The 16,254-nt window shown below is 36.9% G+C and overlaps 1 pseudogene; it reads left to right on the forward strand.

Moving 5' to 3' along the window:
* The first annotated feature begins 15,060 nt into the window (after positions 1-15,060).
* Positions 15,061-15,215, forward strand: LOC122807309 (annotated as a pseudogene).
* Positions 15,216-16,254: the final 1,039 nt, after the last annotated feature.

A 16,254-nucleotide genomic window follows, 5' to 3' on the forward strand; every position in this document is an offset into this window, starting at 1 on the left:
ATTTAAAAGAAACCAAATGATCCTTTTCACAAAGGGTACAAAATGCTTCTCTTGAAACTAAGTTAACCTATGTAAACTCTGGTCTAAGCTGGAGAGTCATGTAAATATGGAGTTATTTGCTCTTATTCAAGCCATTTTCTTGGGAATCATAAAATTAATTTAATTGATTCCTCCATTTTGTTGAGAATTATAAAATTAATTTAAGTGATTTCTCCATTTTGTTGAAAAAATGGCTGTTTAATAAGTGAAGTCCTTAGAACAATAAGGATAAGAAAGATTCCTCTTATTCTCACTGCTGTGTGGGATGTGTAATCAGGTGGTCTGGTCATGCGTAAATACTGTTTGTTCATGATGTGTGATTTGATCTGTTTTTATCCTTTGTATAGATGCTTTTATGATTGCTGACTCAAAGTTGTTTAAACAGATTAGCAGAATCTTGATCCAATGGATCATTACCTTGACTACAAGTGGGTGCAGCAGTCAATCAGCAGAAGAAGCAGGCATGCGTCAGGTGTAGTTTCCAGCTGTAGTAGAAATCCATAATACATACTGTTAGCCAATGCAGTTTAATAAGCACAGTTATATACACACACTCAGCCAGTCACAAATACACAGAATCCAAACAGCTGCAATCATGGTCAATGTGTGTGTGGTCGAGCGTGCACGCACGCACACACACACAGACACGCACACACATACACACACACACACACACACACACACACACACACACACACACACACACACACACACACACACACACTGATGGCAGTGCTTACCTCCCTCAGGATTAACTGCCACCTACTCCTACCACAGGACAGAATGCACAGTCAAGGCATCCTACTTTTCTCTTCACTCTCCAATTAGTGTGGTACAGATATTCTTTGGATCACTATACTGCGGTATTTCAAACCCAGAGAAAAGACCCGATAATGCATATATGACTAAATAACATTAGCTTTGCCCTTGGACTAACACATCTCCGTGTGGTCTTTGTCAGCAAGTCCAGTGTAGTACAGCAGAATGGAACCTTCGTAACCCCAGGGAGTACTACAGTACTTCCTGAGTCCCTCTGGCATAATACACTGAGCAGTCCTGCAACAAATAGCACTGCATAGTGCATTATGCATTTCTAAATTTCCCACATTCATTAAACACTGTCCACCATTACCATAATCATTGTATAGTAACTCCTTCTCGTTGGAATTAATAATTCCTCTGCATTGTAAAATCGCTTCACAGCAATTCTGTTTTTTCAGTTGAGAAATTATATATGCCTTCCATGTATGCTAGGTGTTTGATTAAAATTGCACACATTTGTAGTCGAATGTGGCAGATGGTAACACCGCTAGTTGTTGTGTTGCTGCTGGAGGTGTAATTGACACTGGTGGTTGGGTGATGGGAATGGATGGGACAGAGGTGCTGATCTGGATGTTGTTGCACATTATTATAAAATTAATTAGCGGAAACAAAATAAAAACAAAAAGAAATGCATATAGCAGAAGTGATAGTAAGAAAGGTCGAGGAAAGTACATGTACAATGAAATAATGCAGGTATGCAGCATCATAGTCTGATTGCTTTACCTTTACTATAATTTAAATGCCATGATGCAATCAACTCCCTGTAGTAATAATGTGCCTATATACAACCCCTTTGGGATTTGACTCTACAGCCTTCCTCATTTATAATTTCAAATGTATTTCATTTACATGCTGAGCTACAGCAGCAGGCAGAGAGAAACCTTATCTTTGAGGGCTAAAATGTTAGTAATGTTGTGGAGTACATGAAACTTTAAGCATGGTTGGATGATGTGATGACTGGGCAGCAACAGTCTGCTCTATTGGGCAAAGTAGTGGCTATAAGGTGCTCTTACAGATATAAACTTGCTAAATCTGTGGCAAGCCCTAAGATTCTTTAAAGATTCCTTTAGTTTAAACATGAACAAACATTCATCTCAGTCCAAATACGTAGTTAGTAAAACTCTGTTTTGTGGCATTTCTACATTTATAAATCATTCCCCCATCTTGTTTTGCATCATTTATATACCCCAAGATGCTCACTCTAATAATGTTGCTCATTACCATGTAATTATGCCGCCATTAGCATACACCACACCCAACCATGCTACTTGGCCTTCCCAGCTTGCAGCACATAGGTTTCTGAATTTTATGCAAAATTTCACTTGGCTGCTAATTGCACAAATTCACATTCTACAATGTGGAAATATTTTCTGAATCTGGCCCTTCATCACCTTATTTCCTATTCCATGTTGATAAAAAAATATTCCACATTTGCTTATGATTAACACTCTCAACTGCTTTTGCTATAAAGCAAGATATAATTTTATCTGCTGCTTTATCACAAATAATATTCCCAACACATTTTTGGTGTAATCAGTATTTTGTTTTAAGTTTTGTAGCTCGTTGCTGAGTACTTGTTAATCATTTCTTGCAAGGATTTCATAATGTTTTTTTTTTTTTTTTGCAGAGGTTAAGTGGACATTAGTAATTAATAATTCTTTTTTTCAACTGTCCTTTTTCCATCGTTGTTTAAAATTAATTCACAGATGTGTACTCATTCTTTAAAGACTATATTAATTGTATTCAGAAAATATGTTATGTCTTTATTGCACATCCTCTAATAAAATGAGTACTCTTTGCCATCATAAGCTGGGACACTTTATATATGTCTTTCTATATCACCATCAGTGTGAAAGTAGCTGACTCCAAGTCAGACTGTCGACCAGTCACAAGTGGAATCCCACAGGGTTTGGTCCTGGGTCTTCTCTTGTTTGGTATCTACTTCTCTGAAGCCCACGCCAACACGAAGGGGCTCTGGCTGACAAAGTTTGCAGACTATTGCAATTTGGGAGCTATAATTAACTCCCCAAGTGATGTTGACATCCTACAGAAAGGCCTCACTGAGACCAATGACTGGTGGCAGAACCATGGCCTTAAGCTCAATGTCAAAAAATGTGCTGTTATCCCCTTTGGGAAAACCTGGTGCCCATGAATTATCACATCGATGGTAGCCCACTGAACACAGAAGGTGTCCTAAGAGATCTGGGAACACAGATTGACAGCAACCTTTTTTTGACCACAACATTGCCACTGTGGTCAGAAAGTCCTTCTATGTGGCACATCTCATTACTAAGGGAAATATATGAGAGAAAACACTATACCGGGTACCACACAATAACGTCTTTATTTAAACAAAATAAAAAGTAGAGGTGGTTGCTTCATCAGACAAAGAATTAACTGTTCAACTGCTTGTTTTATATCACTCTCAGTCAAAAAAAATTTTTCCAATTAGTGACATCATACAACTTTTGAAAATTTAAAGGCATATATGACAAGAACATTGTAAAATACACATATGAATATAAAATATATATACAAAAATGTGTAGTATGTTCATATTTATGCATATCTAAATTAAAACAGTTAAATAATCTCATAAAAATGCATATATATAAAATAATGCATACAAATAAAAATGCATAGTATGTTCATATTTATGCATATCTAATTTAAAACAATTAAATAATCTCATAAAAATGCATATATATAATATATATATAAAAAATGCATAATAAAAAAAATATATATATATTTATTTTAGAAAAAAATATGCAAAAATTAATTGTGTTGAAGGCGTCTAGCTTTAAGAAATGGAACCAGTGATGTACAACCATTTAAGCCTGGATATCTATCAGCATTGAGCTTGATAATCCATCTTTGTTCTCGGCTCTCTGTAAAATTTTCTATATCTCCTCCCCTCACATTTCTATGTATATGTTGTAAAACAAAGAACTTGAAAAAGTGTGAAGGGTCAGTGTTTAAAACATGTTGAGCAAGCGCACTAGTAGTTTTATTATTTCTGATGTCTCTTATGTGCTCCAATATTCTATCCTTTAAGTTTCTATTTGTTTTTCCTATATAGAAGGCATGACATATTTGGCAGAAACAAAAATAAATAACATCTGTGGTTTTACAGTCGGCATATGAATGTGAGTATAGTGTAAAATTTCTAACAGGATGAATATATGGTGTAGTACTATGAATATGTGTACAAGCAGTACAAGACCTACAAGGAAAAGTACCTATGCGTCTAGAATTATAGGTAGTTTTTTTGACGTCTTTATTACACAGTTGTTGTTTTAATGTTAGATTATTTCTGAAACTAAAACTAGGTGCATTACCAATGAAAGAATGTAAACAAGGAATCTCATGTAAAATGTGCCAATGTTGTTTAATAATATTAGTATACTGATTAACATTACTAGCATACTCTTCCCTCATTAGACCAGTCATCGAGTATAATGCCCCATTTGGCATGTACCTCACTAGACACCTACAACAACTGGAGAGGCCACAAAAATACCTCACAAAGGGGATCTTAGGCCTTAAACACTTGTCCTGTATGGACAGACTCAAAACACTCCAACTATTCTCTGTCTCATATCACCTACTTAAAGGCGATCTCTGCTTGACTTACAAAGCCATGTCTGACCCAGCTCTGTTAGAAATGCTAAATCTAAAGAAATCCCAATCCCTCCACACTACAAGCTCCAGAGACATCAACCTCATTACCGCAATCAACAGAACAAGCTGGAGGGACAGGTTCATAACCCAGAGACTGCCCATGCTATGGAATAGATTTCCCATGCATGTCAAGTGGAGCGCCTCACTGGCCGTCTTCAAGAGAAATCTTGATGAGTGGCTGGGAAATAGAAAATTCACCCCAGGGATCACTCCAGTGGCTCTGCTTGACACAGGCACTGGGAACTAAGGTCAGATGGCATGATGCCAGGGTAATCCTATGGGCCAGGCTTGTAAAGGCTCCAGGGCCATTAGCCTAGTACACACCTATGAACCAAGACAGCATGATATTTAGCCAGTATACCAAAGCCTTATGATCTTGTATGTATGTGCTGTATGTCACACATATGCTCCCTGTACAGGACATAGGGCATAAAAGTGATGTACATGCACAGTTACCCAGAACTTGTTTGCTGCAAGTCCAGGTGCCATTATTGCATGTTCAACTGAATGTTTATTGCTGTGCTGAATAGCTAACCATCAGAAAAGTACCACATTGGGGTTGTTTTTTATTTTCTTTGGTTATGTAATTTGTTTTGCTTACCTAGAGTTTGTGTCATCCAAGAAAGGAAAAAATCAGTGTGGGAGGCAGATTCCCCATAAGGATCATCACGAACAGTGTTTCTTTTGTTTGGGTGCTTCCCACGACTGTGCTTCTTGCAGTATCTATAAAATGTTTGTGTCTGAGACATTCAGAAGCTGTTTGTCTTCCCTCCCAATGGCTTAAACAGTTAGCCCAGGGTAACATGACAGAATCCATTAACCCTGAGATACTCCTGCTAGGTAAGAAGTAGATCAAGAAGCCTCGGCCAGATTCTTTAGCTGTCCAGCCTCCACCACTTTTTGGATGCTCACTCTTCAAACCCTGTTTCATCTTTTACTACCCCAGGCTTTTTTGGTGTCTTTAAATCTTAAGGATGTTTATCTTCATATCCCTATTCACCCTGTTTTCAGGAAGCTGTTACATTTTTCTGTTTCTTCCTTTCATTTTCAATTTTCTGCTTTGCCATTTGGCCTCTCTACTGCCCTAAGGCTATTCACAAAATGCCTAGTTCCTGGGATTGCTTTATGCAGGCTCCAAGGCATTCAGCTTTTCCTTATTTAGATAACCTGTTGCTTTAGGTACCTTCTCCTAGCCATCTATTACAGGATCTGGAGTTCACCATCTCTTTTCTTCAAAATCTGGGGTTCCCTGTCAACTTCCAAAAGTCTGTCCTGACTCCTTCTCAAGATCCATGTGTATCTAGGATGCAGGATTCAGACAGTGCCAATGTTGGCCTCTCTTTCACCTCCAAAAGTTTTGTTATTGACAGCCTTCTTTCAGTCTCTTCTTCCTCTGACCCCCATTTCAGCCAGACAGTTTATTTGGGCCCTGAGATTCATGGCCTGTTCTATTCCAGTGTTCCCTCTTGTCAGACTGCATATGCAGAAGCTTCAATGGTGCCTCAAGTCAGTTTAGCTACAACATTGCCACACTCTGGATTTCAATGTACCTCTCTTTCCTTATACAAATAAAGAATATGAGTGGTGGATTCAACAGTTTCCTCTGAACCCAAGCCTGCCCTTTCAGCCTCCAATCCCTTTTCATGACCCATTCACTGATGCCTCAGACATGGCGTGGGCAGCTTCATTTTGTAACCTGAAAGTTCAGGGTCTCTGCCCCCCTCCCCATCAGAAGTCAAACCATGTCAATATCAAAGAGATGACAGCTCTGATTATGTCCTGTCAAGCTTTTCATCCCAAGTTCTCTCCAGGCACTTTGAAGGTGTACACAGACAACACTACAGTGATGTAGTATGTCAACAAGCAGGGAGGCACAAAATCTTACCGACTCTGCAGGATGACTCTTCGGGCTTAGAAGGAAGCTCTCAGTTGTCAGTTAACTCTTCAGGCAATATACATTCTTTCAGAGCACAATCTAGTGACAGGCTTTCTAAGCAGGTCCAAAACACTGGTTCACAAATTGATGATTCACAGAGACATGTTTCTGGACATTGTTCATTGGTGGGGTATTCCTTAGGTGGCTCTTGTTGCCTCCCCTTGAACCGGCAGCTCCCATCCCTCTCTTCTATTCCAGAGTGGCATTCCATGTGGTGTGGAAGACGGACTCCCTTTCTTTTCCTTGGATGGGAATGTTTCTTTATGTTTTCCATTCTCTTTCTCTACTTCCAAGAATCCTGCAGAAGATTCAGCTGGACTACCTAAAAATCTTGCTAGTGACTCTCTTTTGGCCAAGACAGTTTAGGTTCCCCCTCTTAATGCATCTGGCCAGGGGCAGTCACCACAAGATACCTCACTGGTTGGACCTCTTCACACAAGACAAGGAGACTTTTCATCCATCTTCACTTGTCCACTCTTCACCTGACACTGTGGGTAATAGGATTTTGATCCCTTTCAGACACCTCTTTTCTGAGGACATGCTGAGTTTTACAGGAGACAAGGAAACCCTAAACCAGAAAATCTTATATGTCCAAATGGAAAAGATTTTCTGTCTGGTGCCATGCTCGTAACTAGGTCCATTTTTCAGTGGGGGTCCATTTGGTCTTTTCTTATTTGTGTGACTGGCTCTAGTCTGGCTTGTCCTATTCTTCTGTGAAGGCCCATTTGTCAGCCATTTCTGCTTGTCTGCCCTTGAATCCTTCCTTGCCTTCTTGTTTTGAGGTCAAACAATTTCTTAAAGGCATCCTGCATCTTAGGCATCCAAGGAAACATACTTCTCCTCCTTGCAACCATAATTTTGTTTTGGAAAATTTGACTTAGGCTCCTTTTGTCCCTGCAGATTCTGATTCTTTGCAACAATGTACCTGGAAGACTATTTTGTTGCTGGCTCTTACTTCTGCTCAGAGGGTTTCTGAGCTCTAGGCTCTTATGGCCATTCCTCCTTTTTTGCCTTTTTTACAGGGACAGGGTGTCCCTTTGTACTAATACTTATTTTATGCCAAAGGTAGTAAATGAATTGTCCTTGAATCAGTCAGCACAACTCCCTTCTCCTCAGTTTGCTAGTGAGAAGGTCTTGCATTCCTCAGATTTGTACAGACAGCTCAGGTACTATTTGGATAAAACTAAAGTCATTCATAAATCTGACCATCTTTTTGTTTCCTTTCATCCCAGGACACTGGGTGTTGCTGTTCCTATGCAAACTATCTCCTCCTGGATATCTAATGTTATTTATTTTTGTTATTCTTTTCATGTAAATCTTTGTCTACTTCTGTTAGAGCTCATTCCACTAGAGTTGTTGCCACTTTTGGTGCTTTATTCAAGGGGATGGACACCAATTCCATCCTTGAGGCTGCTACTTGGTCTTCAGTGCATACCTTTACTAAGTATCATAAGATGGATATGGTTTCTATGGCTGGAAGAGGTTTTGCAATAACCATTTTGTATACATTTTGTATGGGTTTGTTGAGGACTCTTATCAGCCTTCCACTTCCCATTCTGCTTCTTAAGATTTTTTACTCTCTCTAAAGTAAAGAGTACTGCAACAGTGATATAGAAGGACATAGTACAGTTGTGTAAAATTTTACCATAACAGTAGATGTCCTTCTCTTCACTGTTGCAGTATTCACTCCCTGCTTCCAACCCACTCTTGTTTGTTCTGGTTTTTGTTTTGGATTTCCTTCTGGCTGAGGGTCTCACCTTTTTCTTCTGGATTTTCACTTTTTGTATGTTCATGGACTCCTTTGTCCTACAGAGACGGCTGTCTACTGTGGGAATTCAGTTCTGGGTTTCTGCATCTGTATGTCACTTTTATGCTCTTTGTCCAGTGTAGGGAGCATATGTGTGATGTACACTGCATGCAAGATCATAATGCTTTGGTTTACTGGCAGAACGTTGAGCTGCCTTGGGTGGGTGATCCCTAAAATAAAGAATACTGCAACAGTAAAGAGAAGGACATCTACTGTTATGGTCAGATTTTACACAACTGTGCTTTTCCTTTTCATAACACTTTATCAAATTAATCTAACTTTATATATGGCTTATAAGGGCCTTAGTCATCATCGGCCTAGTATACATCTATGAACCTATGAAGCTATGTTTTTATTTGACATATATTTATTTATTTTGTACATTTTCACTTGATATTATATGCCACATTCTATTTTTCATGTTTGAATGTGTTTTTCAAGTAGCCTTTTCTCTCCTTTACTATAGCTACCTGTACACATAGGACATTTGCATACTTTTTAAATTTCTGTTATTTTATGTTTTTATTCATTCATTCATTCATTCATTCATTCATTCGTTTAGTTATTACTTATCTTTTGTTGTCCGGGTTAGTTTCACTAGGCTAACAGCCCCCTTTTAGGAGATACCCTAGGTGGTATTTATACTACTAGGGGAAATTTGGCCAGGGCACCATGGTGCTTTCCTTACTCATTACTGCATTTTTAGTACATGTGGCTAACAAATGCGAGAGTCAATTCCAATCCTAGTACAGTGGCAGCTAGGAGAACAGCGCACAAAGATGACAACTGAGGGAGATGGAAATGAGGCAAATGATTGCTCTGTGATGATGTTTTCTGGTCTAGAATAAGGACAAATGATTTGAGGTATGGAAAAAGAAGATCAAGTGGAAGATTCAGAGAAAATCTTCCTGAGAGAACTGTTTGAAGGGCCAAAAAGTAAGTAAGGAATTATAATTGCAATCCTCCAGTTGGGAGGATTGTGGGATGATACACTGGAAAATCTTTTGGAGCAGAGCAAATCATAGACAGGGAAAGATGTTTCATGGGATGAAATAATGGAAAAGCTGAGCAATAAAGAAGAAAAGCAGAATAAATAATTTGCTAAGGTAGCAGGCATATGAAAGGAAGCAGAAAAGGAGAGAAAGAAGACAGAAGATATAGAAAAGTAGAAATTTGTTGTGAGAATACAGAATAAAAAAGAAGTTGAATTGGACAGGTGTGAGATTTGGGCATAAAGGCTCAAGAGGTAAGAGCTTTATTCTAATTTAAAAAAAGACATGCTATGACATTTTTTGAGAATGCTGATATCTTAGAAACTTTTCTAAATAAATATGGAAAAAAAACAATTGTCCTTGAAAAAGTTATGTTGTAAAGACTTTTTTCAAGAAACATAGAAAAAAAATAACACACTGTTTTAAATGGACATTGAAAGAGAGACTGTAAAAGCTATTCATTAAAAATATTTCTGCAATTAAGTGAAGGACATTTCAAAAGTGTTTGATAATAGAGGACTTTGGATAGGAGTTTGGGACTGTAATGTGATTTTGAAAATAGAGAATTGTAAAATTGTACACATTCCAAGTATGATTAATGTTGATGGACTCAAAGATATTGTTAGCTAATGTGGAAAACCGACAACATATTTTTTTTTTTTTTTGTGTGTGGGAGGGACGTTCTGTAAATAGTTGTGATAAAATTTTGTATTTCTGTGGGGAAACTGATCATAATGCAAATAATAAGCAAATAAGACATGTATGGATGGATTGTGAGAAGGAGAGGAAGTTAGAATGTGAAGTTGAAAAAATATAAATGATAAAGAAATAATACAATTGGAAGAACAACAAAAAGAGAAGAGAGATAGTAAAGATGTAAATCAGAAAATAATTTAGATAATATAAAAAAAGGGGAAGGGAAGAAAGACAGCAGAACAGAAAGTAGTGATGAAGAGGATATAAATTGGAAAGTAGTTAAGAAGAAAATATGATTGGGAAACAAGTTAAGGATAGGAAAAGACTTTTTCGGGAAATAGGAATAAAAGTTAAAAATAAAGGAAATGGATAATTTAAATAATGCTTCATAAATTAAAAAAGAAGAGTAGTAAATAATCTTAGAATTCTATCTATTAATATTAATAGTATTAAGAACAGAGCTAAGAGAATTGGAATAATAGAATTGTGTAAGAGCTGTGATGTGGATGTGATAGTACTAGAAAACACTAGGATTCTGAATAACAAAGAAAGAGAACAGTCAGAGACATTATGGCCATGTGGTATAATATAGAATTTGAGGCATGAAAAATCCTCCTATTGTATAGGAAATGTATAAAACATTTAGATTATATATTAGTTAGACTAAGAAGACTGATGGTAGTGGATTTTAGATGGGAAGGGAGAGTATACAGATTAATAGCAATATATGCATATATGTTTTCTAAAGAACATGAGAAATTATTTATAGACATATTAAATTATATCTTAGTGAATATGGATATTATAGTAATGGTATTTTACTTGGCATTTAAGACATAAAAAGCAAAAATGTAGACTAGATAAGAAGACAATGGAGAAGATAATAAAATGTGGAAATCTAAAATTATGGAATTTAAGTAAGAACAAATATTGGAGAGGGAGATTTCAGACAAACATAGATTATTTTCTTCTGTCTGAAACTATAAAAGTTATAATAGAACAAGTAGTAGAGATAGGATTTTTTCAGATCATTTAGCAATATGGATTGAGAAAGATGAAAATAAAGAATTTATTAAAATAAGAAAATGTATTAAGAGAACAAATGAAAAAGGGTGGGATAAGAATATTCAAGAAGACATAAAGTTATGTAAAGATCATTTAACAGTGAAAGGTTTTTATACAAATTAGTCAGAATGGTGGATAATACTTAATGAAAAGTATAAGAAGATGTAGGAAATGCTCGAGAATGAGAGAAGATGAAAAGCTAAAAGGGAATATGGACAATTTCAAAAAAAGTTTTGAGTAGTCCAGGTAGAAATGACAAGGATCATTTTAGGAAAGAAGAAGAAATCTATCAAGAAATCAAGATAAAATTAAAGAGTTATTTTACAGTCAATGATATTTTTGCAGGGAAAGAATGACGACATATTACCATAAGTGCTAAAGTCAAGGAAGACGATGTAATGAGAGAAATGAAAATTAGTGATGGGAAAATTGAAAATGAGCAATCTAAAATAATGGATACTGTAGTTAAATGTGTGAAAGGGATGGCAAAGAAAAGAAGATTAAAAAGAACATGTATGTGGAAGGTAAAACAGTTTACAGAAAAAAATAAAGAAAGAATTAGAACAGCAAATTGCGACAGGTGGGAAGCCTAATAACTGCTTTGTAGGTGACAGCTTGGAATCTGTGCTTATATTCTGGTCCTGGTGAGAGAAGGAGCAGAGTGCATTGATTCCTGACTGCTTCTGGTTGGAGAGTGAGTGTTTGTCTTAACTTTCCTGATTGGTTTGGTTGCTATTCAAGTCATTTGCCAGACAAAGGTTACAAGTCTGCAGACCTTTGCATCATCTGGGCCAAGACTGGATCACCAAACAGGCTGTGGACTGCTTCTTTTCTTGGCACTGGTGCTAACACTCTACTTCTGGTGAGAGAAGAAGCAAAGGATCAGTGTATCCCAACAGGGTGAAGCTGTGGTGAGACCAGCATTAGTAGTAGTCAGGCAGTAGCCATTCATGTGACTTCCCTCTTTTCATCACTCTTGACAAGCTAATTCTTTAACATCAGAATATCTGCCTAAATACTTCATCCTTAAATGTTCAGGGTGTGTGCATTAGTTTCCCCCGAAGTGTTTGGCAGTGCTCTGTACAGACATAGACATCTTGAGTGACATTTTTCCCGTAAAAGCATAATTTAAATTTTTCCAATACCTAGCTTAACACAAGACGACAAGTTTGCAATGACAAACACTATCCATATAGTTGCAAACAGGCTACGCCTGACAGTGATTGATATTCTCATTCCAACTGTCTAATCAATAAAAAGGGTCTGTTGCCATGGATATGAACTTTCCTGCTGTCTCCATTACCAGCTTGGTGGATATGGGCATCCTGAGGCAATGTAGAAATTGTCTCATGTTTACTGACAACCAGTTAATTGTCAAACAAACTGATATGGTATGTGGAAGATGTATTTACACAATGTCACTAGAGGCAAAGATCTCACATAAAAATACCACTAATGTCAATAAGGTTGTCAGTAGTAAACACACTGCACCCATCATCACAATTCAAAGCAGACATACTGATTCACATATGCTGAGATACATACATGTAACCTTCCTAAACCACAAAGACCTCCAAGACAAAGTACACATCACAAATACCCTCAGCAGCCCCATATGCACTCTTTCAAAACAACACACACATCAACACATACAACTACATATCAAGGGGCCTCAACCTCTAAGCTCATAGGGCAAGCCACCACACAACCCAACATTCTAGTCATTGGAGACTCCATCAGGAGACACACTGATGTCCCTCTTACCAGGCTGAATATGGACAAATTTATGTTCAGTTGCGTATCAGGGGCTAGGATCCACCACATTACACATGCAGTCAGGTCATTGGACCACAATTACCAATATGACTCAGTCATAGTCCATTTAGGAGTAAATGACTTGAGACATACTTCCATAGACTATATGAAGAGAGACATCATAGAGCTCTTGGAATATATCTGTTAGGCTGGTATGGGTTTAGCACTGAGCAGCATTTTACCTTCCCCAAGGATGATGCAACAATGCAAACTAAAGATGACTGACTTTAATAATTGGCTTGGTTTCTGGTATCATTTTAAGGGGGTGCAATATTTGTCAGCATGAAAGGAGATGGTCAACAGACCATGCTGCTTTACCAGGGATGGTCTGCACCTCTCCCCTCTAGGCTTTTGAGTATTAGCTAAAACATTATCTTCCCCCATAGTGCCTTTTTTACGCAATGCCAAACTGAAAGTATTTGTGACATAGCAAATCAAAATCAATAAAATCTAAAGGTATTACTGTTCAAGGCTAGGAGCCTAAACAAAAAATATTACTGTTCAAGGCTAGGAGCCTAAACAAAAAAATCTACTACCTAGAAACTCTCTTTACCCTAGAGAATGCAGATATCTGTGCGGTCACTGAGACATGGTTTAAAGCCAAAGACAGCACACCAACAGTGTAAGGTTATAATGCCTTCCACACATTTAGGCCAGCTACTTCACAGGCAGGGACAAAATGTGGACATGTCTCTGTTTACACCAAAAATAAATATACTTCAAGGCTGGTCAAATATGACAATGCACTTGTCTGCTCCATGTTCAAATCACAATAGGTAAAATTCAATACCACTTCCTTGCAAGCTATAGGTCCCCCTCTATGACCCAGGAAACCCACACCTTGTATTTAAACTTATTAGAAACACTAACCATCCAACCCAACACCATATTCACAATCCAAGCAGATGGATTCTGGATAATTTATAGATGTTAAGAAGATGTGTATATGTTAGTTGATGAGGTAGTTCTAACCAATTTAGGCTATTTTGTGCTATACCGTAGTGAGTTCTAAAAGAGGTATTTTATATATTAATTAATTTCATTATTTATTTAATTATTTATTTATTTGTAGGGGTATTTACTGCAAATTTAGTATGTTTTTTGTAGCATTGTTCAGGTTTTGATTTTTTTGATCCCTGAAGGCAAATAAGGGTTGGAACATATAAAGACGTGTGAAGAAGAGATAAGTAGTGTCAAGTATGGCTTCAGTTGCATTGGTGAGAATGTTTTTGACTTTATAAAGCATTCATAATTTTTGATGACTTTTTATTATGCAATTTTGTTTATGCAGGTCAAATTTCAGATTACCATCTACTGTCATCCTTAATAATTTGCTATGAGAAGTAGCTCCAATGGTTGCATTATCAAGAGAGTGGACTTTCAATTTTGTTTTTTCTTGGAACCTGGATTTGGGGAAAGAAAGTATTTTTTAGGGGTGAGTATGACTTGTAAGTTACAAAGCCATGTTTCAGTTGATGTTAAAGCTTCTTGAGTAATTTTTTTGGAGGTGTGCAATGTTGTCAGATGTGTAAATATGTGTGGAGTCTTCTGCATATTGTATTAGGGACGTCTGTTGAGTGGATGTGTTGAGGGTGCTGGTGAGAATATTAAAGAGGTGGGGACCAAGGACGGAGCCTTCTGGTACATTGGTGGTAACTAGGAGGTGGAGAGAGGGAGAGGTGCCATTCTACTTACTGATACCTATTGGATGGGTAGCTTTTGAACCATAGAATGGTGGGCTGAGAGAGACCTAATGGGGACATTTGAAGTAGAAGTTTGCCGTGACAAATTGTGTCAAAGGCTTTAGATAAGTCTAGAAATAAGGGAGAGACTAGCTTGCCATTATCTCTAGCTTTATTGATAGTATCTATGTAGGTTAGAAGTGGCATTTATATAGGTTAGAAGTGAAGCATTAGTATCATGGGAAGAATGGAAGCCATGCTGTGTGGGACACAGCAGTTTTTCCTGCAGGAGATAATTTGGCAATTATTTTTGGAATACATTTTTCAAGGATTTTGGAAAGGGAGTTAAGATTGCTATAGGTCTAAAGTTAGTAATGTCTGTTAAATTTCCTTCTTTATTTAGCAGGATAATATGTGACTTTTTTACAGAGAGAAGGAATGTTGGATTCCTTGATTGATCTATTTGTAAGGATTAAGACAGGGTAAGCAATGCTATCAGCTGATATTTTCACTTGAACGGTCATACTTACCTGATAAGGGGAATACTACAATCAAAAAAGTGGTTTCCCAGGGTGAGGCTCTTTCATTTCACAGTTTGGTTGATCGATCCCTGTGATTTTTACAAATGTGAGAAACTCAACAGGTATTTGGATAGATATAATGTGCACCAATGTATGGAGCTTAGTGATGAAGTTTGACACTTGGGGAAGGCTATGACAGAAAGGGATAACAACATTTCAGTCATATATATGACACATGGTTTAGACATCAAGCGTGGAAGCAACTTCAGATGGTGCATAAAATATTTGTAAATGATAGTATTAACTGAAAGCACAGAGGTAGATGCATATATTTCTTCATAAATTAAGCATCAAGTTTATCAAATTCTATCTTCAAATCATAAAATAAAATAAAAAAATTGCATGTTGTGCACTAAAATTAAGACCAGAGAGCAACCTGCCCCAGAAAAGTTCCACTAAGGATTTTAGAAGCTTACTGCCTAATAGCTCTTCTATGATGGAAAAAACAAAATCTTAGGAGATGATTTCAATTTACATGCTATACAGCAGGCAAAGAGTTTTAATCAAATTTTGCTAGAAGGCATTTTATTCTCTTATGTAAGTGAAAACTCTCTCATACAAATAATTAATTGCCCTAAAAGAGGCAATAATGTTTTACATCTTATATTTATAATTAGGCAACTCCCTTAGCTTAATATACACCTCCTTATGAAGGCATACCTACAGTGTGACCACTTTTGGCCTTACACTAAAAATAAATTGCACAAGGTCAGGTATGAGTGCAAGCTTGTTTTGAGGTGCAGTTATAGGTTAGCATCTAATACGCGTTCCAATTTTAATTCATGTCAGGATTTTGTTGACCTAAATTAAAAAATGAAATATGGGTAATTTTCAGATTGAACTTATGTAAACATAAAGCAGTCATAACAATGCCACAAAGAGGTCTTTCACTTTCTCCATCATATAAAATAAAGATGCTGTTAATACTAAAAGACAATTACATAAAATAACAGCATATTATAAACTGATGTTTTCAAACTTAACTGCAACATAATTATTATAAACTGGTCAAGCAAATAAAGTCAACTAAGTATGAATGGCCCAAATATGATTTAATCTTGTCCATAAATATAGACACAAAAAAGTTCTATCTTCAAGTACATAAATGCATTTAGATCTAAAGATGAAATATCTA

Source organism: Protopterus annectens, chromosome 7.part0, assembly GCF_019279795.1.
Source record: "Protopterus annectens isolate FY-2018-M chromosome 7.part0, PAN1.0, whole genome shotgun sequence".
NCBI lineage: Eukaryota > Metazoa > Chordata > Ceratodontiformes > Protopteridae > Protopterus > Protopterus annectens.